General features: G+C 42.1%; 1 protein-coding gene across 1 annotated transcript in view; it reads right to left on the reverse strand.

Annotated features, from left to right (window-relative positions):
* MAPK4 (mitogen-activated protein kinase 4) overlaps positions 1 to 15,584 on the reverse strand; it is a 67,958-nt gene that overhangs the window by 50,533 nt on the left and 1,841 nt on the right. The window lies entirely within an intron of this gene.

A 15,584-nucleotide genomic window follows, 5' to 3' on the forward strand; every position in this document is an offset into this window, starting at 1 on the left:
TGATCTTGAAAAGCTAAGCAGAGTTGGGCCTAGTTAGTGCATGGATGGGAGGCCACCAGGAAATCCCTGGGGACATGGGGGAGTTGATAAAACATCCTTGAAGACATCAGTTGTGAAACACTTCCAAGCTGCTGCTGAGAAAACTGTGTAACCATGAAATCCTCAGAATCAAGCATGACTCTAGGGAGGTCTTCCTTTTTAAAAAAAGAAACCATGATTGATCTCATAAAAAATGAAAGAATAATTGCCGATATAGACATGTCCCTTACAAAACCTAAAAGACTACTTGAAATGTGAATGGAGAAGCAAGGTTGGTGTCAGCAAGCTGTTCACATATTCCACTAAGCCATAATGTGGTTTGGTTCATTTTGGCTCAGCATGTTGAATGAACCCAGCCAATTATGAATTTTTCATCGCTCCATGGTTTAAACACCATGAACTTGTGTGATCTGAGAGCCTAGTCAGCATCCGACTTCCTAGGAGACATACTATGAAATTGGGAATCACATCCAGTGCAGAAGGATCCAACCATTATGATCAAACCTGTGATGTAATATTGGTCTGACCCTGCAAATGGGAAAGAAAAGGCAGAGTGATTAAGGGAGGAGTTTTAGAAAAGATTACTGATCCTGGGAATGAGGAAAATATGAGAAAGAAACTCAAAATAATTCAACCTTGATTTTTTTAGGTATAAGTTGAAGTAGGGAAGGGCTCTGACAGCTTTCCAGATTCTGTTGTTACCCTAACAATAAAGATCACTGGGCAGTGTTGAGCTTCAGTGACCATGGTCTAGACAACAGATTCCCTGACATTTTGCCAGCAACTGTAGCTGGCATCTTCAGAGGCAAGGTGGTCCACAAGCAGCTAAGCAGGGACTGACTGGGCTCCTGACTTTATAACCAGGTGACCTGACTTCTGATTGGTCTTTAGCCAAGCTGGTTTTGAATTGGTACAGGTTGGTGAGGGCTGGCCTCTGTCAGGTTCTTTGCGCCCGATCCTGATTGGTCGCTTTGGTGATGTTGGTTCCTGACTGTTCCTTTGTTCATGCCGAGTTCTGGTTGGTCATTTTTGGGGTGCCAATTCCAGATTTGTTCTTTGCTTGTGCTGGGTTCTGGTTGGTTATTCTGAGCAGCTGAATCCTGATTTGCCCATTTTGGAGAGCTGATTCCTGGTAGATCCTACTTTTGGGAAAGATCTTGATAGGGCACAGGGCAGGTAGCCAAACTTTGTTAACCTTTGGATTTTCTTCTTTCTTCTTGAAGCTGTTGGGATGTTCATGGATCTCAATGGCCTCTCTGTGCAGGCGTTCAAAATAGTTTGATGCTGTTGACAGCACTTGTTTGCCCTTGAACTGAATTTCATGATCATTATGGCGCAGCGCGTGTTCCACTACTGATGATTTTTTGGGCTGTTCTAGTCTGCCGTTCCTCTCATGTTCCTTCAGTTGGGTGTGGAAACTGCATTTTGTGGTGCCAATGTATACCTGTCCACAGCTACAGGGGATGCGAGAGACCCTGGATGCTTTGAGTGGGTCTCTGCTGTCCTTGACTGATCAAAAGATTTCCTGGATTTTCTTAGAGTGTAGGTGGCTTTAAGCTTGTGCTTTCCTCATAATTTTCCTGTTCAGTCAGTGACCTTTCCTGTTGGGGGTGATTTGGCAAGGAAAGCCAAACAATTTTTGCAATCTCACTCTCCAGCATGTCTTCTTCTCGAGCAACTCCTTCCCAAAGACACAGGCTCCTTTTTTTTTTTTAAACCCTGCTGCAAGCAAGCAAGCCCGGCGGAAATGCAGGCACTTTGAGGAGGAATCTTCCTTTGAAAAAGAAAATGGCAAGAAGACACAGCATCTGTCTAGAGGTGAAGGAAGAGAAGACAATAAAAATGATGCACAAAAGTCCCAGTCGCAACAGCAGTTCTACCTACCGATGTGAATCTTTTGCTCTTTTACTGTATTTTCTGCTTTGGGAAAGACAGGCTGTTCTGCTAAAGAAATATAATCGTCTTGGAGTTTTATCTTCTTCCCCCAAAAGGGGCATGTCTTTTTAATGAGCCTGCAAAACAAGTATTGTAATACATTTTACTTCCTTTGGAAGAATACTTACTATATTGTTCTTCTAAAATATATGGTGGCCTGGTATTCTGTTTCCCCCATGTCAACACACATCAGTCAGTAGGCATCTGTGAGCAACGTTTCTGAAACCCCAGAGCAGATGATCAGTTGTGGGTCTAATAAGCACAAAAGAATATTGTTCTCAAAGAACTGGATGATTCTCAGACCAACTCAGGGATCAACCCACTGCCAGAAAAAGGACTTGAGAAGCAATTCATCTTTCTGATTGTTCAGCCCACTAATTAGCCCGTGTGACATATAAGCTAAGAGTGTAATCACAGCTGAGCGATCCATTTACTCCTTTGTCATCTCTGCAATTAACCACTGCAATCTTTTCTGGACTGAGGCCCCCCAAATGTGTTGGACTACAACCCCCATCACCCCCAACCAGCTTGCTGTCAATAGTGAGAATAGTAGTCCAACGTATTTGGCAAAAGATCAAAAGCACCTTGTTTGGCTCTTGAAGATGAAAGCGAAGGCAGCTTAAAGGCAGGTGCTGATCCAGAAATGTTGCTGTGCCACCTACTTTCCCTAGAAGAGGTGGGACTCTTGGTAGTTGTACAACAGCAGTGAGACACACTTCCTGGTTCCCCAGTTCAGTTCAAGGGGGAACCTTGGTGTTAACCTTTAACATGCAGGAATCTGTAAGATGCTGGTTAGTTAATAAAATTATTCTTGGAGTATGAAAGAAGTTAATGATAAATTTAATGTAGAAAGTCTGCAGATCAAAGGCAAAAGGAGATACAAGCACACCCTTAGGGCACAGCTTGCTTTGAAACTTAAGAAAAGAACTCAGAATATTGCACATGCAATGGAAAATATCTGCTTTTTAGGTGCAGTCATAAAAATAAACATGAATATGCACCAAGGCGTCTCTTTTGTGTTTCACATGATCTGTCTGGGAGATGAGATAGAATGCCAGGATCAAGATTAGCTCCTTAAAATTACTTTCTAATTTCTTGGTAAAAATGTTGTGTTGCATCATGCTTCTTGTATTACTACTCAACTGCTTGAGTTATGTCTAATGTAATGTAACATACCAGTTAAGGAGAACTTTGTCTCATGAGTGTTGCAGAAGAATTCAAATGACCAAACACTGCTTCTACACCAGGGGTGGAGGGACTCCAGAAATGTTACTGAACAGTTACAGCAAACATAGCCAACAATGAGAAATGGATAGCAATTGTAAAGCATGAGCAACACAAATTCATTATAATAGGATTAGTCTTCACTGAAATTTCAAGCATCTTAGTTAGCAAAGTGAAAATTTCAAGCATGTGATGTTCTTGGGGCTCCCTGAGCTTGGTTGTTTGCTTGCAGACATTTCATTACCCAGCTAAGTAACAGCATCAGTGTGAGTGAGTGTGGGGTTTGCAAACAAACAAACAAACAGCCAAGCAAACAGCCAAGCAAACAGCCAAGCTCAGAGAGCACCAAGAACTCCACAGTTCAATTCTGAGCTACAGACATTCTCTTCTATTGGAATTTCAAGCATCTTAGTTTGCAGAACAACCTCTTAGCTAAATCAGCTTTCCCTAATTTAATGCCTTCCAGAGGTGATTAAGAAGAACTCTCATAATCCCCAACCAAGATAGGCAACTGTTTAGCTTAATCCAACTGTCCAAAAGGTGCCAAGTTGAAGAAAGATTTAAATATTATGGTCTGATAGTCTGTCTGTAGGTGGCATCTCAACTTCATCCATTAAAACATAGGTGACTCAGCTATAGCAACCCTGGCTGTTCTCGCCTTGATAAACCATGGTTTGCTCTAACTACAGTTCGTTAAAATGCCCTGACTTAAGTTATAAATCACAGTTCAGACATGGCAGCGAGGCAAAACTGAACCAACCACATGAAAGTTTAGCACCAAATGTGAGCACAATCACTATATTGCAGTGTTGTCCAAACTTGGCCACTTTAAGATGAGTGGACTTCAACTCCCAGAATTCTGCTGGCTGGGGAATTCTGGGAGTTGAAGTCCACTCATCTTAAAGTGGCCAAGTTTGGACAACACTGCTATATTGGGTCAAAGGACCTTAGCAAGCAGTTGATTTGGGTTTGTAATAACAGGGTTCAAGAAAAGCCAAGCCAGGGTAATCATTGATTGAAGCTTCTCCATGGAGGCCTTTTCAAAGGCTGGGAAGACCTTCATGTCCTAGAAGAGATTTTATTTGGATGCTTTGCACTTGCAGTTCCTAAAGTTCATTTATTTTAATATCTGGCCTGTGGAGTTTATCATTGTTGCAATGAAAGTATCAATGCAATTAAATTATTCATTGCTAAGAGAGGGACAAAGCGGAATTGAAGCCATTTAAGTATAAAAAAAGGAGGGTAATGGCTAACTGGGAAGCCTGCTTTCAGCCTCCATCTCAGTACAGGAACTACAAGCCAGTCTTGCAATAAAATGGGGTGAAGTAGAAGATTCCTATTCAGTGCTGCAGTCAGTCCGATGTGATACTCCATGATACTTCATTTTCACAACTTCCATTTCACAACAGCCAGCATTTCCTCATGAGGTGATGCAAAGAAAATAGCCTGACGACTTTTGCTCCAACGTCTTTCTGGGCCTTTCTAGGCCTGTGGCTACTTCCCAGTCTGTTTGGGGTACCGAAGAAACCCCCCTGAAAAATTACTTTTGTGCCTCCTGGCACAAAAAATCCAGACTTCACCCATAGGGTAATGCGATCTGAACTAGCCTTAGTAAACCAGGAAAAGGAACTTGGGCCCGTGGTGGTTCATCCAATGAAGCTGCTAACTTCATTTTACAGCAGTTGTAAAAAAAAAAAAGCAGATTCCTTATCATTGGAAAGGGAAACTGAAAACTATTGATATGGTTATTCCCTGATCCAAATCTGTGGCATACTGTGTACTGTTCTAGCCACCCACCCCACACCATAAAAAGAGTTAGAAAAGAACCAGAAAAAGTTTGAAAAAGGACAGTAAAAATGATTAGGGGGCTGCGGCGGTTCTCCAAGGAAGAAAGATTATAGTTATTGGGACTCTTTAGACAATGACAGAAAAGAAATGCTTTTTCATACAGCACGTAGAGTATAGAATTTGCTGCCCACAATTATGATGGCAACCCATTGAGATGGCTTTAAAATAGGACCAGATGGGTTCATGGAGGATCAAGCTCTCCATGGCTGCTAAGATGGATGGCGGTTGAATCCTAGGCAGCTGGCGTTAAATACTAGGAAGCAACCATGGAAGGAAGGTGGCTGTCCAACCCAGGCTTGTGAGCTTCTAAAATGCATCATTTTATGTTGTTTCAGCATAAGAGGATGAACAAATCCATCTTTAAAATAAGGACCGGGAGAAGACCTAGTGAAGCTGATTTAAATAATCATGTTTGTGCATTAGAGAGAAGAGGAAGCCTTAAGCTGGCTTCAGAATTGTTGCTGGACAGACAATTTATGTCTACATTATGCAATCACATTTCTCATCTCTGGCCCTCAGTGGAACCTTGCTTTATCCTGTCATCTTATATCACTCTGTTCAAAAAGGTTTATCATCCTCTTCAAAGGTATATCAACCGCTTTCCCTCAACAACAGAGCCCCAGAAACCAAACGAAAATAAACGAGTGGTGGGCGGATGAAAAGCTCCCCAGGGTAACACCAAAAACAGGACGCTGAAAACTAACAAAGGCGCGCTTCCTATGGATTAACTCCCAGCAGGCACAAAAGTGGGATAGAAATGGCAAATGAAGGAATGAAATCAGTAAAAATGGCCAGAGATCTGAGTTACAAAGCAGCGGACTGCATGTTTTGGGCAATCAGGTTGAAATCATCAGTTTTCCACCTCTAAAATGGACACCACAAGATGAAATAATAACAGCAACAACAACAATTACAACCCCCAGTGAGTCACTGCCTTGATGTGGTTGTGGGGCTTGAGTGCTCCCAGGAGGATGAGAGCTACACCAGAGGTTCAACCATACTGGACAGGTCTCATCAGAGGAGCCAGACAAAGAATGCCTCTCCCATAAACAACACAGTGAGACATAATTTACCGAAACCCATACCAGCTCGGTTGTCACCTGGGTCAACAAGGACCGCATTAGGTGTTCTAATTCCTGGACACCTGGTGACAAGTGGGCTACAGGACTCAAGACTGTTGGCTGAGCAACCAGGGCCAGCAGCTGCAGAACTACTGGAAGAAAACTTGTTTACCCATCGCAAATATACAAAGACTGAGAACAAAGAAATAATGATTTGCTATTACAACAAGAAGAGGATATCTGAAAAGAATGCACCAGTTGTGCATTCTTTACCCAGTTGTGCAGTTCTTTACCCAGGGCAAAGAAATCGAAGCCTTGCCAGAAGTAGCTCAGACAGTAGAGCCTTCTTCTCAGAAAGAACAAAGCCCTTTAACTAAAAAACAAGAGGAATTGAAACAAAGAATAACTGAGCATCTAGAACAGCACAAAAACAACAGAATAAGGTTGCCTGCATTGAAGCTTGTTACAAAGAGACAGCTAGCACAAGTATTAAATGATGCCAACACTGTAATATCAAATATATACACCAGCTCACTGCAAAAAACAAACCAACTGATGTACAGCAGGGCTGCAGTTATAACTGAATACCTTGGATGCAAAATCAACAAACAAGAAAAAAAGCCAAACAGTGCACCACCAAAATGAAAGATCAGGTTGGAAAATAAAATCAGCATGCTAAGATCAGATGCAAGCAAGCCAGAACAGGTGAAAGAAAAGAAGCTGAAAAACAAAACACCAAAGAATACCTGAACAAGAAATATCACCTAGAAACAAGGAAGATCAAGGAAGCACTAGAAATAATAAAGCAGCAAATAACAGCCATAGCCAAAAAAATCAGCCGATACAAAGCTCAAATTGCACGCTACAGACAGAATCTCCAATTTCAGTCAGATCAGAAACGTTTCTACCAATCCAACAATGGAGAGACTGCAATGAACCAGTCAACACCTGACAAAGAAGAAACAATGCAGCTCTGGGCACAGCTATGGGACAACCCAAAGAAACACAACAAGAATGTAGCTTGGATAAAGGAGGTGGATAAGAATAAAAAAGAAGCTGAAATGAAAGAACTTGTAATAACAGCAGAGATGGTGGAGAAAGGGGTAAGGAAGATCAAGAATTGGTCAGCACCAGCTGAAGATGAACTGCACGGTTTTTGGTTGCAACATCTGACTACTCTGCACCCACTCATTGCCAAGTGGTTTAACAACATACTGCAAGGAGGTGAAATTGAAGATCCAGCAAAAGGGGCAGCACCAGGCAACTACAGGCCAATTAACCTGCTTGCCAACAACTTTCAAATTGCTAACTGTGGGGTAGCTGATGCAGTCCAACAGCACCTAGTTGAAAACAAGCTCTTTCCATCTGAGCAGAAAGGAAACCGCCCAAACAGCAGAGGGACAAAAGATCAGTTCCTAACTGGCAAGATGATTTTGGAAAATTGTAAGAGAAGGAAGACCAACTTGAATGTAGCTTGGATTGATTACAAGAAGGCATTCAACCCGCTGCCACATGACTGGATAATCAAGGGCCTAGAAATAACAGGAGTCAGTAGAAACATCAGCAGCTTTGTGCAAAGATCAATGGCACAATGAAAGGACACAGTTGCTGGTCAATGGCAATAGACTAGGAGAGGTTAACACCAAGAGAGGAATCTTTCAAGGAGGCTCACTATCACCACTACTGTTTGTCATTGCATTGATTCCTCTGTCAACAATACTGAACAAGTCAGGCCATGGCTATCAAACATCAAAAACATCTGCCAGGTTATCCCACCTCCTTTGCATGGACAATCTGAAGCTATATGGAAAAACATCATCTGAAATAGAATTGCTGCTCAACACTGTCCAAATATACAGCCAAGATATTGCAATGGAGTTTGGACTGGACAAATGTGCCACCCTTACCATCAACAGGGGAAAAATAGGGAAAACTGAAGGAATCAAGATGCCCAATGGAAATGATATCAAGAGTCTGGATGAAGAAGATCACTACAAATACCTGGGCATCCTTCAGGCTGACAACATCAAGCACACTGAAGTCAAGAAGGTTAGTAGTGAATACATCAGAGGAGTGAAGAAGATCTTAGAGTCCAAACTCAGTGGTGGAAATATCATCAAGGCAATTAACACCTGGGCAATTCCAGTCATTAGTTATACAGCTGGAATGATGGACTGGACTCAAGCAGAACTAAAATCCCTGGATAGGAAGACCAGAAAAATAATGACAATGAGTTATGCCGTTCATCCACACAGTGATATTGACAGACTCTACTTACCAAGGAGCATTGGTGGGCATAGAATGTTGCAAGTACACCAGACAGTTGAAGAAGAGAAAAGGGCACTGGAGGAATATCTAAAGGACAGTGAAGAAGATGCACTGAAGCTAGTACACCATGGAGGCTTACTGAATACTGAAGAGACCAAACTGGCCTACAAGAAAGACCAAATGAAGAATAGGAAACAGACAAGGTAAGGCAAAGTATTACATGGCCAGTATGCGCACGCGCACACACACATACAAACCTAGCAGGCAAAGCAGATAATAAGACCTGGCAATGGCTAAGAGCAAGAAAGTTGAAGGAAGAGACAGAGGGGCTAATTCTGGCTGCACAAGACCAAGTCTTAAGAACAAATGCCTTCAAAGCCAGAATTGAGAAGACAGCAACAGACAGCAAATGCTGCCTCTGCAAAGAAGCTGAAGAAACAGTGGACCACCTAGTTAGCTGCTGCAAGAAGATCGCACAGACTGACTACAAACAATGGCATGATAAAGGAGCAACCGTGGTGCACTGGAATATTTGCAAGAAATGCCATTTGCCTGCAAGCAAGAACTGGCGGGACCACAAAGCAGACAAAGTAATAGAAAATGAAGAAGCTAAAGTGCTCTGGGACTTTAGAATTCAGACAGACCAGCACCTGCCACACAACACCCCAGAACAATTGTTGATAAGAAAGACAAAAAAGTCTGGCTAGTGGACATTGCAATACCTGGAGACAGCAGAAGAGAAGAGAAAGAACTGGAGAAAATCACAAAATACAAAGACCTGCAAATAGAAGTAGAATGACTGTGGCAAAAGAAAGCAAAGATAGCACCAATAGTTATAGGCGCCTTGTATGCAATCCCAAAACGTCTGGAGCACCCCTTGGAGACCATCGGCATTGACAGAACCACCATCAGTCCATTGCAAAAGGCAGCTTTACTTGGAATAGCTCATATCCTACGATGATACCTTTAACACCACCAAACCATCAAACAACACCTGCCTCTCCCAGGTCCTTGGGAAGGACTCGATAAGTGAATAAAAATGCCAAATCCAGTCTAAACCTCTGGCTGACTGTGCGACCAACCATCATAACAACAAGAATATATTCAACCTGTCTGCCACCCAACTCTCAACAGCCACTTCTGAAAATCAGAATCACTTGTTAAATATGAGTGACCACACTCCATGAGTGTGATGTTCTCTTTCCAACCTTATGCTGTTGCTCTCAAAGTCCTTTTGGGATTGGAACAGCACCTAACCCCTAGCAAATTTTTAAAAAATAAATAAGTTAGTGTTTAATTTGTTTCTCTCCAGGACCAATCTGGCAGTGTATCTGAATCTGAGTAATCCAGGGTGGTAGCCTACACACATATGCAAGGACATTATGCAAGAGAAACCAGCAACTGACTAATCTTATTATTAGGAGATACCCTTTCCATTAAAAAAATTAAAATCCCTACCTTTATTAATTAAATTTACCCTTAAATCAACTTACTATCTTCTCTCTGCAATACACCAATATGGTTATTTTTTTGGAAATTCATGACGACTATGGAATAAAGGAAACTTCAGAAACATAAGCTAGCATTCCAGCTACCTGAAAAAAATCAACATGAGTAGCAAAAACCATCCTGGGTATAAAACGAAAGGACATCATGGGTACAAGAATTCCACCCTTGATTGAACTAAAGGTAAGGGGCATGTTTTTCCAATAATAATTAACCCAAGCATTAGACCCATTCGTCTCAGGGCAAACTATTTCTATCCCTCTCTCTCATTTTTGTTGCCGTTGCTCATTTTCAATCTGCTTTGCATATGTGTATTTGCATAATTAAAGAACATTTGCCACAGGGCCATCAGGCACTCAAAAAAGGAAAAATAGGAGCATTTATCTTTACAGCTAAAAGCTACCCCACAGTCTGCGTGTGCAGTAACCACAGACTGGCACTGTGCCCCTGTGTTCCCATGATGTCACCGGTTTCTGGTAGAAGCCACGACAATGCTGTGTCATTATGACAACATTGCACATTTAATACACATTGTGCCCTCAGGTCATTAAGATGCAAGAACATAATTTGTGTCCTCTGGGAGCGGTGCTGTGAGAATCACAATATCAAAATCCATGTTGCCGACTTCCTGCAACTAAGAACAGCTTTTAACTCATGAATGGTGCAGGAAATCTCCTGGTTCCCATTTGAGACCTTGGAATTCTGAGTTGCTGGGAGGTATTCCAATGGGTGGGTAATCCTGCTTTATTCCATCTACCCTTCCCAGCTGAGTCTAAGGGACCTTTGCTTGTCAAATCAAAGAAAGCAAAGGGACAGTTTTGCAGGGCCATCCTCTTCGCTGCATCCCCCACGGCCAGGCTATTTATTTATTTTGTACCTTCAAGTCAGTTTTGACTCCTAGCAACTATATAGACAGGTCCTGTGGTTTTCTTAGCAAGATTTTTGGGAAGTGGTTTGCCCTTGCCTTTTTCTTCCTGGGGCTGAGAGAGAGGGACTGGCCCAAGGTCACCCAGCTGGTGTTGTGCCTCAGGCAGGACAAGAACTCAGGGTCTCCCAGTTTCTAGCCTGGTGCCTTCACCCCTACACCAAAGTGGCCCTCCAGGATATTTACTCCCTGTGACATGAGGTCAGCACAGAGATAGGAGGCAAAAGGCTTCCTGGCTGCTAATCTTTGGGCTTCTCAATTTGCTGACTGGCAGGCTGTACACCAGTGTTTCTCAACCTTGGCAACTTGAAGATGTGTGGACATCAACTCCTAGAATTCCCCAGCCAGCATGGCTGGCTGGGGAATTCTGGGAGTTGAAGTCCACACATCTTCAAGCTTCCAAGGTTGAGAAACACTGCAGTACACATACAAATATGAGCTATTTATCTTGATAATCATTTGAAAAGTTCATGGTATACGTAGTTCCCAACGTAGCAGAGTTCCCTGATTAAAAATGTCTTAGCCAGTTCCTCAAAACAACCTTTAAAACACAAGTGACATGTGAACTGGATTCCAATCCTATATCAGCTATCTGGGAGGAAGCACTAGCAAATCTCGTGGGCCCTCCTTCTGAGTATGGGACTACACAGCCAAACAATAATTTTAAATAATTTTAAATGAAAACCAAACACAATAGTAGTTTAGAAAAGATTCTAATCCGACAGCTTCTGAGGACTGTCCCTTCCGAGACAGCAGGTCTGTAGATCTTAAATACATGAATATTTTAAAAATGTGTTATAAACGTGGCTGCTCTCTGATTAACCAGGTATGGTTAATACGGTTAACCATATTATAATATAGTATGGTTAAATGCCTTTCTTGCACGTAGAAAAGCAATCAGATGATTCAGGGGAGAAACTTGGTCTCCTTCTCTACAACACTTCTCTGTGCCCATCTGTGTGCAAAGAAAAGGGTGATGGGATATGTGAACTCAGCCAATGGTGATTATTCAGTAAACTAAGGGCTAGAATGATGTGTGAACCCAGCTCTAGTCTGCAGTTTTATGAGTTAATTGATGAACTAAAGCAGCTCAGAGCCAACCACATCAATTGTGACAGTAAAGAATATGTGTAGCTCAGAGTTAGTGTATTGTATTACTAGACTCTAATTAATGCCATAAGAGATGATGGGGAAATTTCTAGAACTTCTGGTCAGACCAGATTAGGGCCAGACAGCCTTCTCCCCAAAACTAGTACCTACACATAGGAGTTCTTAAATTTTGAGGTACTATGATATCCTAAAATTAATGAATATGTGCATTTGCTGAATAAAACTAATATTTTCTTTGGAATTAGGGTTAGGCAAGAAATCAGTATATTACTTTTTTTCAATAATTAATTTTTAATCTATGTGTCCTGCAAAGTGGGTAGCCCAGAGCAAATGTTTTAATGTTGTCTACCACCTCCCAGAAGATCATGACCCACAGTTTGACAATCCTGCACAATAGATATTGTGTCTTCCCTCTCGAGCCCATGAAATTCCAAAAAATGTGGGGCTGCCTTCAGGATTTCCCATTCTCTCTGCAAAGAAGCAATAAATGGTCAATAAAGACTCAATCAACTTTATACACTCAGGCTGGATCTACTGCCAAGGACCCTTCAGCCTCTTGGTGTTTGACACCCACCTTCCCAATGTGTCTTCCAGAATGTAAATGACTTCTGGAATATGGCTTACACCAAAATTAAGGATTTTTCAGTAAGGGGACAAGCGAGACCCTTCAGTCTTCATAAGACAAGGCTAGGAATGCTGACCATCATCAAGAAAGGCTCCTTGAGACCTTTGCAGGAATGGTGATTACATCACCTTTCTTACAAGGTAGGCTATATGTCCTAAAAAATATTGGTGAATATTTATTTAAAAGGATGTGGTCACTCCTGTTGAATATCCAGAAAATAAACAAGACTGAAGCCAAATCACTCAGCCTAATGGTAACATCAAATCAAATCAAATCTGAAGTCAAGCAGCTTAGAATGGTCAAGTAGAAGTGTCATTCTGCTGCCCTTTGAAAGGCAGATTCTTTGGGACTTATGCAAATACGACTGGTGTCATGCTGGTTTATTGGTTCTGGTTTAGCATCTTGCATGAACCCAGCCAAGCTGTGGCTCGAGTGGAGTGCCTGAAAGTCATCCTTAGGCAAACGTTGAACATAATGACCTACTTTTCACATTACACTAAGCCATGATATGTGGCTTATCAAATGTATACAATGCACAGAGCTAACAGCAAAGGATCCATCCTATGATTTAATATGATGTGTGGATTAGAATCTAGTAACATATAAACCTGAGTCCTATGAATGGTGTCACTGGTGGCAGTGAGACCCCTTCTGAGACCACAAAAACAACATAAGAAGCCACAGTCTTGGACATCTTCCCATTGAGAATTAGAGCACAGAAAGAAGCCGCATTGCATTAGGTCCCAGGCTACCAATTCAACATCCCAACTGAGTTTGTATAAGAAACTGCATTTAGCCTGTAACCTAGCCTGGCAGTTTGTGCTTAGCATATTGAATGACCAGCCCGTTGAGGTCTATTCAGTGAACCATGATTCAACAGGCCAGTTTAGCATATTTTGGGAATGCAGCCACTGATTAACATTCTTCTTCTACCATAATTGAGACTTTTCAGTGAAAGGCAATGGTCATAAACCAGTTATTAGTGATTTCAAGTTTAATATGAGCTTTTGAGAAAGCAAAGCCTCTCTGGTGTTCATCTTGTTGCTCCTCACTAATGACCTTGCCGGGAGACATTCATTACTATTAAGCCCCACTTTAAAGCAAGTTCAGTAACATTAGTGACATAAACTTATTTATTTTCCTTCCTCAGACAGGAGAGGCAATAAACCTATTCTCTATTGTCTCAGAACCAGTGGGTTAAAACTGTAAAGGAGGTTCAGGCTAGATATCTAGAGGAATTTCCTGATGTTATGAACTGTAAGCCCATGGAATGGGCTTCCACATGAAATGGTGAATTCTCCTTCACTGGTATTCTTTAATCAGAGGCTGGAGAGTAATGTACTACTGCTGTCACCATGTTATTGAATACAACTCCCAGCAGCCCTAGGAAGCAAAGCCAATGGTGAGGCATGCTGGGAGAAGTAGTTCTGTGGCATCTAGAGGCCTATAGGTGACCATTCTTGTTTAAAAGATGGCTGGCCTAAATTATGCACATGTCATTTCAAATATGAAGACACTCAGAATCAATTATCAGCTTTCAAATGAGGCCTGCTCACAATTTGACATCCAGATCTGGGTTCATAGATTGCACTGAGTCAGATTTCTTTAAATAGCATCTCTAAATAGCATGGCTGGTGTTGGAGAAGGCTGGGTAATCCTAATCTTCAAAGATGTCATAGGATTCTAAACTTCTATGTATGGATTCTTGTTGAAGCAGATTACTTCAGGTACTCTTCTAGGATATCACAAATGGATATCTCACAAATGAAAGGGATTGTGGAAAAAAGTCCTTCACAATTAGATAGTGTTGTTACCATGTTATCTTATTACTTTAAACAGTTCTGCAAGCAGTTGCATGCAGTGAAGAGCAGTGCAAATTGTCAACACAGGTAGTCCTCGCTTAATGGCTGCCCTGTTTAGTGACCATTTGAAGTTATAACAGCACTGAAAAGTAACTTTATGACCAGTCCTCACACTTACAACCACTCAGTGTCTCTGCAGTCACATGATCGAGATTCAGGTGGTTTGCAACTGGCAAGCATTTATGACCGTTGCAGTGTCCTGCGGTCACTGATCACCATTTGTGCGCTTCACAGCCAGCTTCCAACAAGCCGAGAACCCTGCAATAAAATTGCAAGTTGCGGTCACGTGATGTCTCACTTAATGACCGAGTCACTTGGCGATGGAGTTACGTCCCAATAGTGGTTGTTACGCAAGGGCTACTACGTGCAGCTGTGCGAAGGCAGCCTACAGCTGCATCCCTGGGTTCCAGTGAACAGTGCTTCAACTTCTATAGCATCATGTCCTCAAACCACACAGCCCACCATCCATTACACAGGAACTCACAGTAAACAAAGCACCAATACCCTTGCAACCAGTTGGAAAGGAATGACATTCACTTGCATCACAATAGAATTCATTCATACAAATGTAGATCAGCTCTTTGGCGACAGATTGATGCAACAGAAGCATCTCTCTTCCTACAAGGGAAAGTTGGTCCACAAAGAAGCTTCAGGCCAGAACTCTGGTAAAGGCTGGCACTAAATGCGCAGTAGGGCTAGCAAAGGAAAAGAAAAGCAAGTTCATTGGAAGGGAAATATGACTAGGTCATACTATGCAGGAGGGCGGCAGGAGAACAGCTTGGAGAGAAACACAAGAGGCAATGTAAGCCTGTGATAATTCCTTGCAAAACTTGGAAAAATGGAAGGTCCTTCCCTTTATTAAGAGCAAAAAACTCACCTGACCCAATGTCCTGATTCTGACAGCTGCCCATAAGGTACCTCTGAGAAGCCTACAAGGAAGACAGGAGGACAACAGCTGTCTCCGAATGTGGTGGTTGCACAGACATCTCATGAGCTAAGAGCCCCTCAACTGACCCATTCTTGGTGAATTTGTACAATCCTCCTTTGAGGCTATCAAAAGCAGTGACCACACCTTCGGGCAGGAAATGCCAAAAGCTCATTACACATTATGTCAAGGAGAACACGCCTTAGTCCATCCCGAAAGCGCAACCCATCGATATTCATGTGGAAGTGTGGCATTT

The sequence above is a fragment of the Python bivittatus genome, unplaced genomic scaffold, assembly GCF_059951505.1.
Source record: "Python bivittatus isolate LINGU-HERP-01145 unplaced genomic scaffold, Pbiv_v1 ctg000570_np1212, whole genome shotgun sequence".
In the NCBI taxonomy this organism is placed as follows: Eukaryota; Metazoa; Chordata; class Lepidosauria; order Squamata; family Pythonidae; genus Python; species Python bivittatus.